Genomic DNA, 15,910 nt, shown 5'->3' with positions numbered 1-15,910 from the left:
AACACATTCATAATATCCATCAACCATTACCAGCAGTCATAACCAAGATTAGGGAACCTACCTCAAGCAATTTGATGGCTTGGAGGGCGTTTGAGCAAATTTGAAATAGGTTTGAAGGGAGGTTGGCTTGACGGGTCGCGCACCTCGCCCAACGGGTCGCGTGGGCCTGACGGGTCGCGCCCGTTGAAAATTTGCACTGCAGGAAACCCTCTGACGGGTCGCGCGCACTTGACGGGTCGCGCACCTAGCCTGACGGGTCGCGCGCCTGTCACTTGCTCTACTTTCGCTCCTTTCACTCTATCACTCACTCAAACTTCTCTTGCAAGTGTCTTGGATGCACAATGAGAGTGAAAGGAGGGAGATTGGGTTTTTATAAGTTTCATTTGAAAAATTTCATGCTCAAACCCACTTTCTAATGTTTCTCTTTGACACTTTATAAAATTGACTTTTTGGTTTCCTTTGTCCTGAAATTGACTCATTTAGTGCTTTGACTTGATTCTTTTTGCAGATATATCATCTGAGGGATCTAGGCAAGGGGACCAGGGTTGCATATTGTCCGCTGAAAACTTTTGAAATTTCATCACTTTTTACAAAAATTTCAAAAATGACCTTGGCTTTAAAAACAGAGTTTTTAAATCCAAGGTGAGAATTAACTATACAAGATAAAAACTTCGAAGAAACATCTTTACAAACATCCCCCTGGCTTACTGAACACTCATTGGCTTTCAGACACGTGACCTTGTAGACATTTTTGACCAAAACCCTAGACCTAGGAAATTGACCTCAAGACAAGACAAGACAAGCTTTGAAAGAGCTTAATGACTAAAATGACCTGATCCAGCGATGCCAAGAGGGGTAAAAACACACCAGCTCCTCCATCAGGTTTTTGGCATGCCTAATGGGATGCAAAAATTGACACTGATGAGACACCTACATATGCAAATGCAAAGAGTTTTGATCACTGATGGAGGGCTCAAGACCGACTCTAACACATTAAACAATTGCTGGAATTGTTGGCCGCCACTAATGAGTATTCCGTCTATTCTATCGCCACCGATCACTCCTCGCTGCACAGCAGTTCGAATCAATTAATTAAGATCTCAACTGACATTCAACAGCTTCCAGGATTTGATGCGAGATTTTAGGGGTCATGAAACCACAGTTCGAGCTGATTTAGAGAACTGTCAACGGATAAGTTTGCATGTCATTAACACGAGTCATGTACATTCCATTCAGAACGCAGAGCAATCATAACACGTTGGCGCAAACACTATTTGTTTTATTCATAACCAGTGATGAAACAAAGTTTAGCTTTGGCGTCCTTTCACAAAGGACGATCTCCAGTTTTATTCAACAACACAGTCTACTTATTTAATTGGAGCTTTTCGCCCACACAAACGGCCACACCACACCTACGCTACCCTTTTCCCCAAAATCTCTTTGCTTATTACAATTTTTTTTTATATCTCCTCCACTAATTGCTCTAACAAACAGCTAACATAATCTCCTACTATTAGAGAAAAATCTCAATAAAACAGTTGCAGTTATCAATAAAATAACAAACTATATGAAGAATCGACCTCTACAGTAAAACTGAGATTGAACAAACAGTAATAAAATTCACCCTGTCAGACCACAACATGTGGACAATTTTCCACATTGCTGGTCAGTTCCGATGCTCCTGCATCAGACTTCCGGAGAAGAAAAGATTTATTCTTAAAACTTTCAGGATTTATGTCGTATTTCTGCAATTCAGTTGTTGTCAACCAACTGGAATCTTCCATTGGCTGCTCTTTCCACTTGACAAGATACTGAAAATATGTCTGTCCTCGAGTTTTCTTGGATATCCTTTGATCTAAAATAGCTTCAACTTCCTTCTTGGATGTTTTTGGTACCTGTTCTTCCCAATCCACAGTTTGAACTTCATCACCTATAGTTTCAGTCGGCAACTCTATTTCTGCCTCTTTAAATGGATACAAGTCTGCAATATTAAAAATGGGAGATATTCCGATCCCTTCCGGCAACTCAATCTCATATGCATTGGCTGAAAATTTCCTTTTGATTTTACAGGGTCCTATCTTCTTCAGTTTCAACTTATTGTAAGTTTTTGTAGGAAATCTCTCTTTCCTCAAATATGCCATGACCAAATCTCCTACCTGAAACTCTTTTTCTCTCCTTCTCAAATCTGCTCTCTGCTTGTATCTCTTGCTGCTTTCCTGTAGTTTACCTTTAACCGTTTCTTGTAGCTTCTGCATTTGTTCAGAAAAATCTTCAGCACTTGCACTTCTGGCTTCTTGTTTCCCCAAGTCTCTTATCTCATATAATCCTCTCAGATGCATTCCAAAGACAATTTGAAATGGACTCATTCCAATGCTTCGGTTTGGTGTGTCATTGTAAGCAAATTCAGCTTGAGCTAATGCCAAATCCCACTGTTTGGGATTCTGATGTACTAAACTTCTTAATATATTCCCCAAGCTTCTGTTTACAACTTTAGTTTGTCCATCCGTCTGAGGATGGTAAGCTGAACTAAAACTGAGTTTAGTTCCCAGTTTCTTCCAAAGTGTCCTCCAGAAATGCCCTACAAATTTAGTGTCTCGATCTGATACAATACTTACAGGCAAACCATGCAATCTTACAATCTCTGAAAAGAACAAATTTGCTATGCGTGTGGCATCATTAGTCTTTTTACAAGCAATAAAATGAGCCATTTTAGAAAATCTGTCTACAACAACATAAATAGAATCGTTTCCTCTCTGAGTTTTTGGTAAACCAAAAACAAAGTCCATACTCACTGCATCCCATGGTCGATCTGGTATGGGAAATGGCTGATATAGTCCAGTATTTTGACTCCTTCCTTTGGCATACTGACATACCCTGCATTTCTCAACAAACCTTTTAACATCAGTTTGCATTTTAGGCCAATAATAAAAAGCATCCACCTGAGCGAAAGTTTTGTCTTGTCCAAAATGACCAGACAATCCTCCACTATGCTTCTCTTTAATGATGTTCTCTCTCATTGAACATTTAGGAATGCATAGTTTGTTGCTTTTAAATAACAGGCCTCCTTGAATAAGGTAATCCATCCATTGACTTCTATTATGGCTCACTGGATTCTGCACTGTTGTGTAGATGTCTTTAAAATCCTCATCATCCTTGTACATTTCTATCATTTCATCAAAACCTACAACACCCACTTTAAATTCTTGCAAAAGAAAACTTACTCTGCTTAATGCATCCGCCACTTTATTAGACTTACCACTTTTATGCTTTATTACAAAAGTGAAACTTTGCAGAAATTCCACCCACTTGGCGTGCTTCTGATTTAGCTTTGGCTGATTATTAATAAACTGCAAAGCATGGTTGTCTGAATATAAGATGAACTCCTTCGGTAGCAAGTAATGCCTCCACTTTTTTAATGCCTGCATAATAGCGTAAGAATTCTTTATCATAAGAAGAATATTTTTTCTTTGCGTCATTTAACTTCTCACTGAAATATGTTATCGGCCTTTTCTCTTGGCTTAGCACCGCACCAACTGCTTCTCCACTTGCATCGGTTTCCACTTGGAAGACTTTCTCGAAATTTGGTAAGGCTAGAATAGGCTTTTCTGTTATCTTTCTTTTCAACAAATTAAAATTCCTATCAGCTGCTTCTGTCCATCGAAATGGCTGATTGACCTCCTTGATTGTCTCAAGGATTGGTGCACAAACTTGACTAAATCCCTTTATAAATTTTCGGTAGAAACTAGTAAGGCCATGGAAACTTCTTACCTCAAAGACACTACTGGGAGTAGGCCAGTTTTTGATTGCTTGTACCTTTTCCGGATCCATTTTCAAACCGTCTCTGGAAATCACAAATCCCAAATATACCAGCTCCTCTTTCATGAAACTACATTTCTTCAGATTGATTAGTAGTTTCTCTTTCTGCAGAGTTTTCAAAACTAACTTCAAGTGTTCCAAATGCTCCTCTTTACTTTTGCTGAAAACTAGAATATCATCAAGGTAAACAACAACAAATTTACCTGTATATTCTTTCAGAACCTCATTCATTAGTCTCATGAATGTGCTAGGCGCATTAGTGAGCCCAAAAGGCATCACTAACCACTCATACAATCCACTGTTGGTTTTGAAAGTTGTTTTCCACTCATCGCCTTCCCGAATTCTGATCTGATGATACCCGCTTTTCAGATCTATCTTAGTAAAGTACCTGGATCCACTTAAACAATCCATTAAATCATCCATCCTGGGCAAAGGAAATCTATACCTGACTGTTATCTTGTTGATAGCTCTGGAATCGGTGCACATGCGCCATTCTCCTCCCTTTTTCGGACTAAGCACCGTTGGCACAGCACACGGACTCAGACTTTCTCGAATCAGCCCCTTGTCCATCAGTTCTTGAACCTGTCGATATGGTGACTTATACTTCTAATCGGTGGTAATTCATTCGGCAATTCATCCACATTGATATCCATGTATCTATTTAACACAGATTGAATTGGTAGACTTGCTCCTGGTATTAAGTCGATATGGTGACTTATACTTCTAATCGGTGGTAATTCATTCGGCAATTCATCCACAATGATATCCATGTAACTATTTAACACAGATTGAATTTCTTCAGGCAAATCATTTAAATTTGTGGAGGTTAAAATTACCTTTGGCCTTCCTACGATAGCGAAATGCATCTCTTCACTTTTATCCACCTCTTGTAGCAATTCTTTGCCACTTATCAGCATAATATTGTTTTCAGGCAGTTCTTTATCAGCATCATTCTTTACTGGCAGCAACGTATGTTTAACTCCATCCTTTTCTATGGTGTATGTATTTCTTCTTCCATCATGAATTGCCTTTCGGTCGAATTGCCATGGTCTCCCCAATAACACGTGACATACATCCATGGGCATTATGTCACATAAAATCACATCTCAATATGTACCAATCTGCATTTCCACATTACACTGTTCTGTCACGATGACTTGGTGACCCTTCTGAAGCCAAGATACTTTGTAAGGTGCAGGATGTGCTCTCCTTGTTAACCCAAGATTTTCCACCATTTCTGTAGACACAAGATTGTCAGTACTCCCACTATCAATTATAACCTTACAACACTTACCCTTTGATTTGCATGTAGTTCTGAACAAGTTCTTCCTTTGCGCAGGTTCTCCAATCCCTTTTTCCGATCTCAGCAAAGTTCTTCTGAGCAGCAATGATTCACCTTCATCCGGTGGTTCTTCCTTCTCTACAAGTCGAGGTGGTTCCGGCTTTGCCTCAGCCACATTTGCACCCCTCTGGCTTGCTGATTTGTTATGAGGACAGTCCCGCGACATATGTCCCCATTCTCCACAGGTATAACACCTAACATCTCATCCTCGCCCTCTTCCTCTGGGCGCGAATCTCCCTCTACTAGATTCACCCATCTGTGGTGATCTACTGCTTCAACTTCCTGCTTCAAACTGATGCTGTGTTCCTCTGGATCTGGCTGATCCTCTACCTCTTGCTGAGCTCTTTCCTCTGTTTCTTTGACTCTTTTTCCACATTATTTTCTCCTCTGCTTTCAAACTTGCTTGATAGGCATCTTCAACAGTTTTCAAACTTAACAGGCTAATCTCGTCTTGGATCTCATACCTTAGCCCATTAACATATCTGGCTACTTTCTCCAGATCATCTTCTGCATGCCCTGTTCTGATGCTTAACCTGTAAAATTCTTCAGTATATTCTTTAACAGACATTCCTTTTTGCTTCAGATTTTGCATCTGCTTAAAGAGATTCAAATGATAGTCTTTAGGTAAAAACTTGGCTTTCAGTTTGCTTACCATTTTATCCCACTGCTTGATCTTAGATTTCCCCTTTCTCATTCTTGATGTCTGTAACTCGTCCCACCAGATGACTGCATGGCCCTTCAGTCTAGTGACTGCAAACTTCACCCTCTTATTCTCCTCAACCTCTTCATAATCGAAATACTGATCTATGGATCTGATCCAATCCATGAGCTCTTCTGCATTCAAGCTCCCTTCATACATAGGAATTTCTATCTTGGGTTTGCTTCCAACTTTTGCTAGCATCTTGAGGACTTTGGCAGTTTCGTTTTCTTCTCCTGCTTCCACTTCTTCATCAGATTCTTCGGAAGAACTCTCAGCTCCCTCATCAGGTGCTCTTCTCTGGGCTATTTCCATTGTCTCCATTCATTCACGCAGTCTTCGCACTTCTTCTATCAGGACTGCATTTGGTTCTGGTCTTCCTCGACCAATTCCTCGCCTTGGCGGCATCTTGGCTGCAAACACCTGTATCTTTTGGCTCTGATACCAAAATAATGCACCTGCAACTGAGCTCAATCCACTCTATTTCTCTTAACATCAAACTGGATTTTTCCTTGTTCCATACTGGCGCAGCCCACCGCATTCTTTTTCCAACGCATAAAAGATAACACCCATTGGTTTCAACGAAGCAGAAAACATTTACGCTCCAACTGCGTTAGTGTTGTTGCAATTAACAAATAAACACAACCATTGTCGATTGAATCAACTGATACAATCTATTTACATCTGTCACAACATAAATAATATCAATCTGTTTGCATCAGCGTTAAAACGCTCTAATACTACACGTCTAGAAAACGCTTTCCACACATGTAATTTAACACCACTTGTAAAACATCTGTAGTTTTATGTTTTTTTTTTATCTTTGCTGGCCTGGAACACGTGGTACCAAACTTCGGCGTCAATTAACTTGGAACCCTCCACGCTTCCTCAATCTGCAATTAAAAACGTATTAGCACTACAGACATAAACAAGTAGGATCGATCAGATCTCCTGCCCATCAAAATTAACTGTGTTTTTTTATCTGGCCAAAGTAAATTGGCATTTTATTTCCGTTCTCCATTACACAATTGCTGGAATTGTTGGCCGCCACTAATGAGTATTCCGTCTATTCTATCGCCACCGATCACTCCTCGTTGCACAGCAGTTCGAATCAATTAATTAAGATCTCAACTGACATTCAACAGCTTCCAGGATTTGATGCGAGATTTTAGGGGTCATGAAACCACAGTTCGAGCTGATTTAGAGAACTGTCAATGGATAAGTCTGCATGTCATTAACACGAGTCATGTACATTCCATTCAGAACGCAGAGCAATCATAACACGTTGGCGCAAACACTATTTGTTTTATTCATAACCAGTGATGAAACAGAGTTTAGCTTTGGCGTCCTTTCACAAAGGACGATCTCCAGTTTTATTCAACAACACAGTCTACTTATTTAATTGGAGCTTTTTTCCCACACAAACGGCCACACCACACCTACGCTACCCTTTTCCCCAAAATCTCTTTGCTTATTACATTTTTTTTTATATATCTCCTCCACTAATTGCTCTAACAAACAGCTAACATAATCTCCTACTATTAGAGAAAAATCTCAATAAAACAGTGGCAGTTATCAATAAAATAACAAACTATATGAAGAATCGACCTCTACAGTAAAACTGAGATTGAACAAACAGTAATAAAATTCACCCTGTCAGACCACAACATGTGGACAATTTTCCACATTGCTGGTCAGTTCCGATGCTCCTGCATCATTAAGGAGGGAGGAATGATCCGAATGGAAAATGGCATCAACCCATGGTATTCATCTACCCATGTTATTCATCCACCCATGGAATTTACCCACGGTATTGTAAGTGGCATCCACCCATGGTATTTTCCCATGGTATTGTGACATCAACCCATGGTATTCATTCACCCAAGGCATTTACCCGTGGTATTGTAACAAAAAAAGGCTATAAGTAACAAGTAACATTTTGTAAAAGGAAAGATGGTTCACCACAATGTTGTCTTTACAGTTATTATTGGTTTTAATAAAAAAAATTCTTTGTGGTTTTGTTTATTGGACATTCTCCTCTTTTTCTTCCGGCATTTCAATTTTTTAGATCTTGGGGGTCTCCTCGCAAGACCCGGATCATGGCTTGTGTTTATAAGTTGAAAATTTGTTGTTGACAAGACTTAGTCATTATCAAAGCAACTTAATTAATTCATCACAAGCATTGCATGCAAATTTAAGTCATCAAAAGCCTGATAACTAAGAGGAACACTTCATGACAGTGAAAGATAGGTTCTTATGAACAAAAGTTAGGCTCCAAAATCAAAGCATAGGCATAATTATGGACGGGTGTTGTAGAAGCTACACCGCAACCACTACAACATCTCCTTCATATTGAGCCAACATTTAGATGGTTACAATAATTTATGAACACTACAACATCTCCCCCATACTAGATTGTAGAGTGCCTCTTGGCGCAATCAAATTGATTTCATTTTATTTATTAAAAATAATTTATATTAAAAAATTAAGAATTATAATTTTATGATGCTAAGGCCTATACATTATGAGAATTTTTTTTTTTTCAATTAATTAGAATATTTTATGTCTTATGTCTAATTTTATTTGGGAAATTAATTAGATTTTTTTTTTTTTTTTTGTGACTAGGGGAAGTGACAACTGGGTCATGGTTTCGTACTCGCATGACATGGGGTCGATTCGGACTGCCACCACTATAACCCTAGGCACCTACATATGCCCCTTTTTTATACATGGGTAAGTCGGGGGGATTTAAATCTTGAATCTCTTGGTACATAACACTTCGTTTTCACGATATTTTCCAATTGAGTTTCCCCCTAGGGGATAATTAATTAGAATTTTTTATTATAAAATTAATTAACATAATTATCATGAAAACCAAATGCTACCAGAATAAAAGGGTTGGATTAAGAATGTGTGAGACAATAAAAGGAATCAGATATACTAAGGCTTATTGTTGGTTTTCCGTGCTCACTATTTGTAGATATCAATACAAGAAAGAGACGTATCAACAAACTAGGAAAGGATAATATCAACAGAGAATTCAAATGATTTATTAAAGAAAATAGTTCAAATGAGAGTTGCAAACATACAAACGTACCCACTACAATCCTACATTGCAATATATTTGACTTTATTATAATGTTACAAGGAATTGTGGAGGAAGGAGAATTGATGAAGTTTGAAGACCTTCAACTTGATTTTCGAAACTAGAATGTTGCTTAAGTTGCTATTTTCTATATGAAGAAGAATCACCAAGCCATAAATCCACATTCATAGCAAATTAACTCACAAAAAAATAAATTGGCGGAAAAGGCAGAGAGCCATCATGTGGTCTCTCATGCTCATGTAATTCTCTCTTATTCAAATAATTTAATAATACATTTAAATACATGAGTAAGTGGTCTTAAGATAGTGCTTCTATCTTAGACTCACTTGGTCGAGACAATTTCTCAACTTACACACTAATTTAGGAGAGCTAGTTGGAGAGAATCTCTCATCCAAACTAGAATCCTTGGTTTGAGGAATTCTCATGATTTTATTTATTTAATTTAACAATTGGATTTATTATTGATTTTTAAGAGAGTGAGGCTAACATTCCCCCCCCCCAATGATAAATCCAAAAACGAACAAGGAACCATCTTCCAAGTTCAAGTTGATCCTCAAAAAACATTTGCCTGAAAAACCGCCAAAGCTAGATGCTGAAGAAACTGCAATATGAAGAGACCATGAGTCAGCTACATGTTTGATTTATCTCTGAATGTCGCTTGACAACTCCATCACGTGCTAAGCTTCAAAAGGATCCAACTGCCCTTTGCTTAAAAACAACATCTGGTGTCCACTGACACAATTTAATGAATGCCCATTGGCGTATTTGCTGATGATGATCACTCACTGGCTGATGAAGATGCCCACTGGCTGCTTCATTGATGTTGTTGATACTTTCATTCTGACAACCACTTTTCAATTTCATTGACATTTCCCCCCCTTTGTCAGCTAAAAGGAGAGGCAATCTTCTCCAAATTATATCTGAATTCCCCCCCTGTAGGTGTAGGAGTATTTCACTGGTGTACTCCCCGTTCAACTGTATGAGCATACCATCTTCACTTAATTGTTGGTTGCATTATGTGTGAGTGAATGCGATTGTAAAACTTATACAATCTTTTGACGGTGGATGACCATTCCCAGGGATCAATCCATGAATAATCGATCTTCAATCTGCTTGATTGTTGTTGTTTGCTGCATTTCTCTGATGAATGATTTGACTTGCCACAATGGTGACAAGGATGGAGGTCAAAACAAAGATCTTCCAGATGACCGGTTCTTTGACAATGAAGTCATTTTGCTTTGACTGCAACTTCAGTTTGCACACATGTTTGTTTGTCTGCAACTTTCTCATGGCTTGTTGATTGTAGTTGATAAAGAAATCCTGCACTGATGAACTTGATCGGCTTAGAATAATCGGGGATATACAAGTTGTGTTCATCTTTGTCATCTCCTAATCCTCGTCAATTTCGATTACTTTGAATTTCTTCCCATGGCTTGATGATGGGTTTGGAAGAAAGTTGAACTGGAACAACTTCAACACTTGAAGCTGGTTGGATGAATGAAGTTGAATGATCAGCTGCATTTGGATTGGTCAAAGACTTGGAAGCAACATGCTTCTCTTGCAACTCATTTCTTTGCAGTTGCAACTCTAGTTGAAGGAACTCAATCATTTCATGTGCATGTTGAATATGCACTTGAATATCAACAAGAGTTGTTTTTCTGATGTGCACCATGTCACCAACTGATGATAACATTAAATTGTTAATAATTTGGGACAACTGAATGTGTGTCGCCATGTTGGCTTGCTCACTGTGAATTCAAGCTCGCTTGTACTGTTGCTTATTGCTGATGCTTGAAACACTTGATAGAGTTTTATAACTTGGCTGCTTGAACTCTTTATCTCACACTCGCTTGATGATGATCACTTTGCTTGAATTCTTTACTGACACTTTGTGAATTCTTGAATGTCCTCACTGAATGTGTTGATTTTAAAAAAGGAAGGGTGTCGAACACTATTGAAAATGCACTCAAGAGACAAATGACAAGTTCAATCTTGATGACTCAGTTGAATACTTACTTGACTTAATGTATTTACCTGGTTTAATTGATTCCCTATCAATTCAAAGCGTGGGTGTCGGTTTCAACTGAGAATGCACCCTTACAATTCAGTTTAAAACTGGTTTATGTGCAAGTGAAAAAAAAAATGTTGTTGATGTTGTTTAGGCTTGAAATGCTTGATTTTGTAGTGTCCTTAAATTGATGCCATGAATTAGCTATTGTGAAATGTTGTTGCAGAATATTGCTTTTATCAAGTCGATGATGTGACGCTTTGTGCTTGTGTACTTAAGCTTGATTACAGGAGCTTGATTAATCATTCTTAGACTTAAGCTTGCTTATGTGCATGTAGTTGTTTCAGCATAATACAAAGAGATAATTTGAACACAAGTCATGCACATGCGTTCATTACACACGGTGTACCTAAGATCCCCTTATTCAATTTTGGGCGGATCTAGGACACAAGCACCACAAAAATTATGATTTTATTAATTACTGGAGTACATCATTCTTCACCTTCACAACATTATCATTGAAACTTCTCAAACAATGATAATTCCAAGCTCGCACACCCTTGAAGAAACTTCGCAATTACAACTTTAACTTTGACTTGACTTTGAAATGGACTTGATTGAGTCACTCCAAAAATTACAAACTAAAATCACTTCAAAACTAGAAATAAAAACCATACCTTATTTCTTCACATCTTATCTCTCCATTAAAAAACTTCAAATAAAATCTCCTTATTACTCCAAAAATTTACAAACAATAAATATACCTTATCTCTCCAGCAAAGGCTTCTTCACTTCTTAGATTCAACTTTAAATTTCCTAAAAAAACTTTAAGAAGCTGGAATTTTTTTTATTTTTTTCTGATTGTCCTCCACGCTGGTTGTTGGTTGGCTTAAGCTAGCTTGCGCTGGCTGACTGCTTGCTGAATTACGTTGGTTGGCTTCTTGTTGGCTCATGCTCGCTGAAAGCGTCCAAAGGAAACTTTAAAACTTCTTAAATTGCTCTCGATTTCACCAACAGTTTCAATGTCAAATCCCTTTTCCATACTGGAATAGGAATATCACCATAGTTTTCATTGGTTTCTTAATCCATGCACCAATATGCACAACCCCTTCTACTATGTGATAGTCCCAATCAAGAAATCATGGGTACGAATTTAAAGACTTCCAACTATTCAATACAAAGGCAGAATCTTTATTACGGTCCATTAAAGAAAAGAAAAAGTTGAAGCCGAGAAATGGGAAAATACAAAGAAATCATTTTTGCTCTAGAAGCTATTTAAACAAGGATCACTCCACAATATTATAGTCTGTGCCTCTGCAACTCTGCGGGATTTTCTTTGAGGAGTCACCTGATATGTTTGAGGGCAGTATTTGCTTTCAACAGTTTTGTGAGCCGTGCATGATGCGGTACATCCACTTGATGCTAGAACAGTGGAGGCATCAGATATATTTCTTGTGTCAATCTTGCAAAGAGGCATTGACGCTGGATGAGTGCAGGTATTTTCTGCCTGCGGAGATCTTTGAGCAATGGTCGGCTGTAGTGGTGGAGGCAAAAATTCCCAAAGCCCTGAAAGTGTACTGCCCCTCTTCCGACTACTCTGGACTTCTTGTCAAGGAAAGTGTTGGAACCTTGGATGTGGAGGAGGTGGAAATGGCAGAATGCCCCTTCTACAACAGGTTGTTTTGCGAGCACTGCAAGGCTCCGTGGCATGAAAATCTACAGTGCTACCTGCCACCGACAAAACTGAAGAGGATTTTTTGCTTCTCAAGCTTGCTAAGGATAGTAAGTGGCTCCGCTGTGGAAAGTGCAAATCGATGGTTGAATTGATCTATGGATGTAATCACATTATGTTATGAAACCAGCTCACAAAAAGATAGAAAAGAGATATCCATGCCTTAGAATTCAGCCTCTTCGAGGGGGCGACCTCCTTTACATTACATAAATGAACAATTCTTGGATGATACAAATGAAAATACCTCCTTTCTATATATAGGAGTCTAAGGGGTCATAACATAATCAGAGCCGACATAACAATAATAATGTAAGGTCACAATAATAACAATAGTGGGCTTCTATGGGGCACAAGAGTAACAATATGGGCACTACATGGGTACATCAATATAATAAGTGGGTTGTACTAATAACAATAAGGGGTTACACTAGTAGTATAGGGGCCTAACATGCCCCTCTCCTTCAAAAAGCGTTGTCCTCAACGCTTGAGTAGTTCTTGATGCTTCTGTATAAAGTTCTTGTCCTCCCATGTGGAATCTTCAGCAGGTAAGTTCTTCCACTTTATGAGATACTCTGAAATTGATCGATTTCGTAGCTGTCGAGTTCTTGTTTTTGTGACTACTCCAGGTTCCAATATGATTTTTCCTTCCTCTTCAATTTCTGGTAATGTTGTTTGAATTGGGATCTTTTGAAACTTTTGAATAAGTGGCCATACTTCTTTGTCCTTCTTCCATTCATCCCTTGCTTCATTTATCCAATCTGGTTGGATAATAGAAATAGCACAAAAAAATGCTTCCACATCCTCATCCTTGAAGAGTCTTCCCATTCGGTAAGGTCGCCATTTTTTAAGTGCATGTAGTATTGCCAACATTTCCTTCTCATAAATAGCTTGCTTTAGATGTAGCAGTAAAAATACCCAATCACCTACATCAAAACATTTTTCACTATGATGTTGATCTACCTGTTGTTTCATTTGATTTTGCACCGAAGTGGCATTATCCTTTAAAAGTTGTAGAACTTGTTGTTGATGCTCGATGTGATCTTTCACTGCTTGAACCTTTTTCTTCTTGATATGTCCTTCTATCTTTATAGTTTGAGGAGTGGTAATTTCTTCCAATCCTTTACAAGATATGGTCGGATTCATTTCTTGACGCTCGATGTGATCTTTCACTTCTTGAACATTTTTCTTCTTGATATGTCCTTCTATCTTGATAGTTTGAGGAGTGGTAATTCCGACCAATGAATTACAAGATATGGTTGGATTCATTTCTTCTTTCTTGATGTGATCTTTCACTTCTTGCACCCTTTTCTTCTTGATATGTCCTTCTATCTTGAGAGTTTGAGGAGTGGTCATTCTTGCCAATAGTTTACAAGATATGGTCTGATTCATTTCTTCTTTCTTTGGGGTTGGGTCCTGGCATATATCCTCTTCCTTTGATGTTTCTTGATCCTTTTCTTCCTCCTCTTCATACTCTATGTAAAATAATTTCTTCTCAGCACACTTATGACCTTTAGTGCATTTGCTATCACAATTGGAACAAAGCCCTTTTTCTCTTTTTTCTTCCAATTGTTGTGGTGTAACCCTTGTAGGTTGTGGAAGGCTAGGAGAAACAACACTTCCATCTTTATAGTTGTGAGGGGTAGACTTCCTTGTTGCCATAATTTTACTTTCCAATATGTGACAAAACCCTTTTACTCTTTCCAATTGTTGTGGTGTTGCTCTAAAGAAGGTGTTCTCTTTGTATCCTCATAATGTGCTATCATTTCCTTCGTCAGAATTGACCACGTAACAAGTTGTTTACGAGAACAAAGCCCTTTATACCATAAAAATTGATCCGGTTCTAAATATGAAGATGCAATACATACCTTTTGTAACAGTGGTACACCATGTAGATCAAAATATTGCTCCATTTGAAGTATCCAATTTACTGGATCCTTGCCATCAAACTTCCTCATCTTGCTTTTTCTTAATTTTAGGACCTCGATCTTGAAACGACTGTAACTTTGTCATTTCGGATATTTAAGTTCTGAAATTGCTACTTATAGTAGCCCTCTGTGTCCTCTTTCCAATGCCACCAGTTTGATCCAAATTGGATTCTCCAAGAAAGAGTTATGCACAACCTCCCAAGATGACCTGATTATAGACCTTTCCAGAAGAGCGAACTTGTATGAAGTGCCACGTGTCAATTTTTTCGACCTATGGCTCTAAAAAAGATATAAAAGAAACCACAGTCTGTCCTCTTTCTGTACCTTCTTACGAAATTTCAATCCGATGCTCAGAGAGAAAGTTATGACGATTTTCCTCAAGTCACCTGTTTGGAATGTAATTCAGGAGTCTGCAAAAAGACCAACTTCCTCAGATCATATCTCCGCAAATATAGCGCAAAAATATCTGAAATTTGGACCCGAGATTCAACGCGATTTCTTCTCAAATGGGTTTTTTTTTTAGCTTCTGAAACATCGCAGAAAACAAATTATATCGAAAATGCCACGATGACCTGTTTGGAGCAGCGAAACCCTAGAATCCAAAGCTCTGATACCAAATTTTATGAAACCAGCTCACAAAAAGATAGAAAAGAGAGATCCACGCTTTAGATTCAGCCTCTTCAAGGGGGAAACCTCGTTTACGTTACATAAATGAACAATTCTTGGATGATACAAATGAAAATACCTCCTTTCTATATATAGGAGTCTAAGGGGTCATAACATAATCAGAGCCGACATAACAATAATAATGTAAGGTCACAATAATAACAATAGTGGGCTTCTATGGGGCACAAGTGTAACAATATGGGCACTACATGGGTACATCAATATAATAAGTGGGTTGTACTAATAACAATAAGGAGTTACACTAGTAGTATAGGGGCCTAACACATTACTTGCAGGTGCCGACATGAATTCTGTTACATTTGTGGCACCTCATGGAGAAATGGAAGCCTGACTGCAACTGTCCTCGAACCACTGTTGACCGATTAATACATTGACTAGTTCATAATCTCAGCTCTATGGAAAATTACCATTCTGTTCTTCGATCCACAATCCAAAGTATCATAGGCATCACTTATTTCTAAAGGAAGATTTATTTCCAGTGCATAGATTCCCCATTGATGTTCATTAACGACAACGCAACTCTCTATTTAATTCCAAACATAAAATATTTGACTCTCAGACCTTAAGTTCATGCTGGGCTCTCACAAATCTCACCAT

The 15,910-nt window shown here is 38.3% G+C and overlaps 1 pseudogene; it reads left to right on the top strand.

Annotated features, from left to right (window-relative positions):
- The window catches only part of LOC149218009 (E3 ubiquitin-protein ligase RSL1-like), a 46,892-nt pseudogene extending 31,205 nt beyond the window's left edge, over positions 1–15,687 (top strand).
- Positions 15,688–15,910: the final 223 nt, after the last annotated feature.

The sequence above is a fragment of the Pinus tabuliformis genome, chromosome Q (genome assembly GCF_031772625.1).
Source record: "Pinus tabuliformis cultivar Carrire ecotype Pingquan chromosome Q, CPIR1, whole genome shotgun sequence".
NCBI classification, from domain to species: domain Eukaryota; kingdom Viridiplantae; phylum Streptophyta; class Pinopsida; order Pinales; family Pinaceae; genus Pinus; species Pinus tabuliformis.
This window is presented reverse-complemented; position numbering and strand designations above follow the sequence as displayed.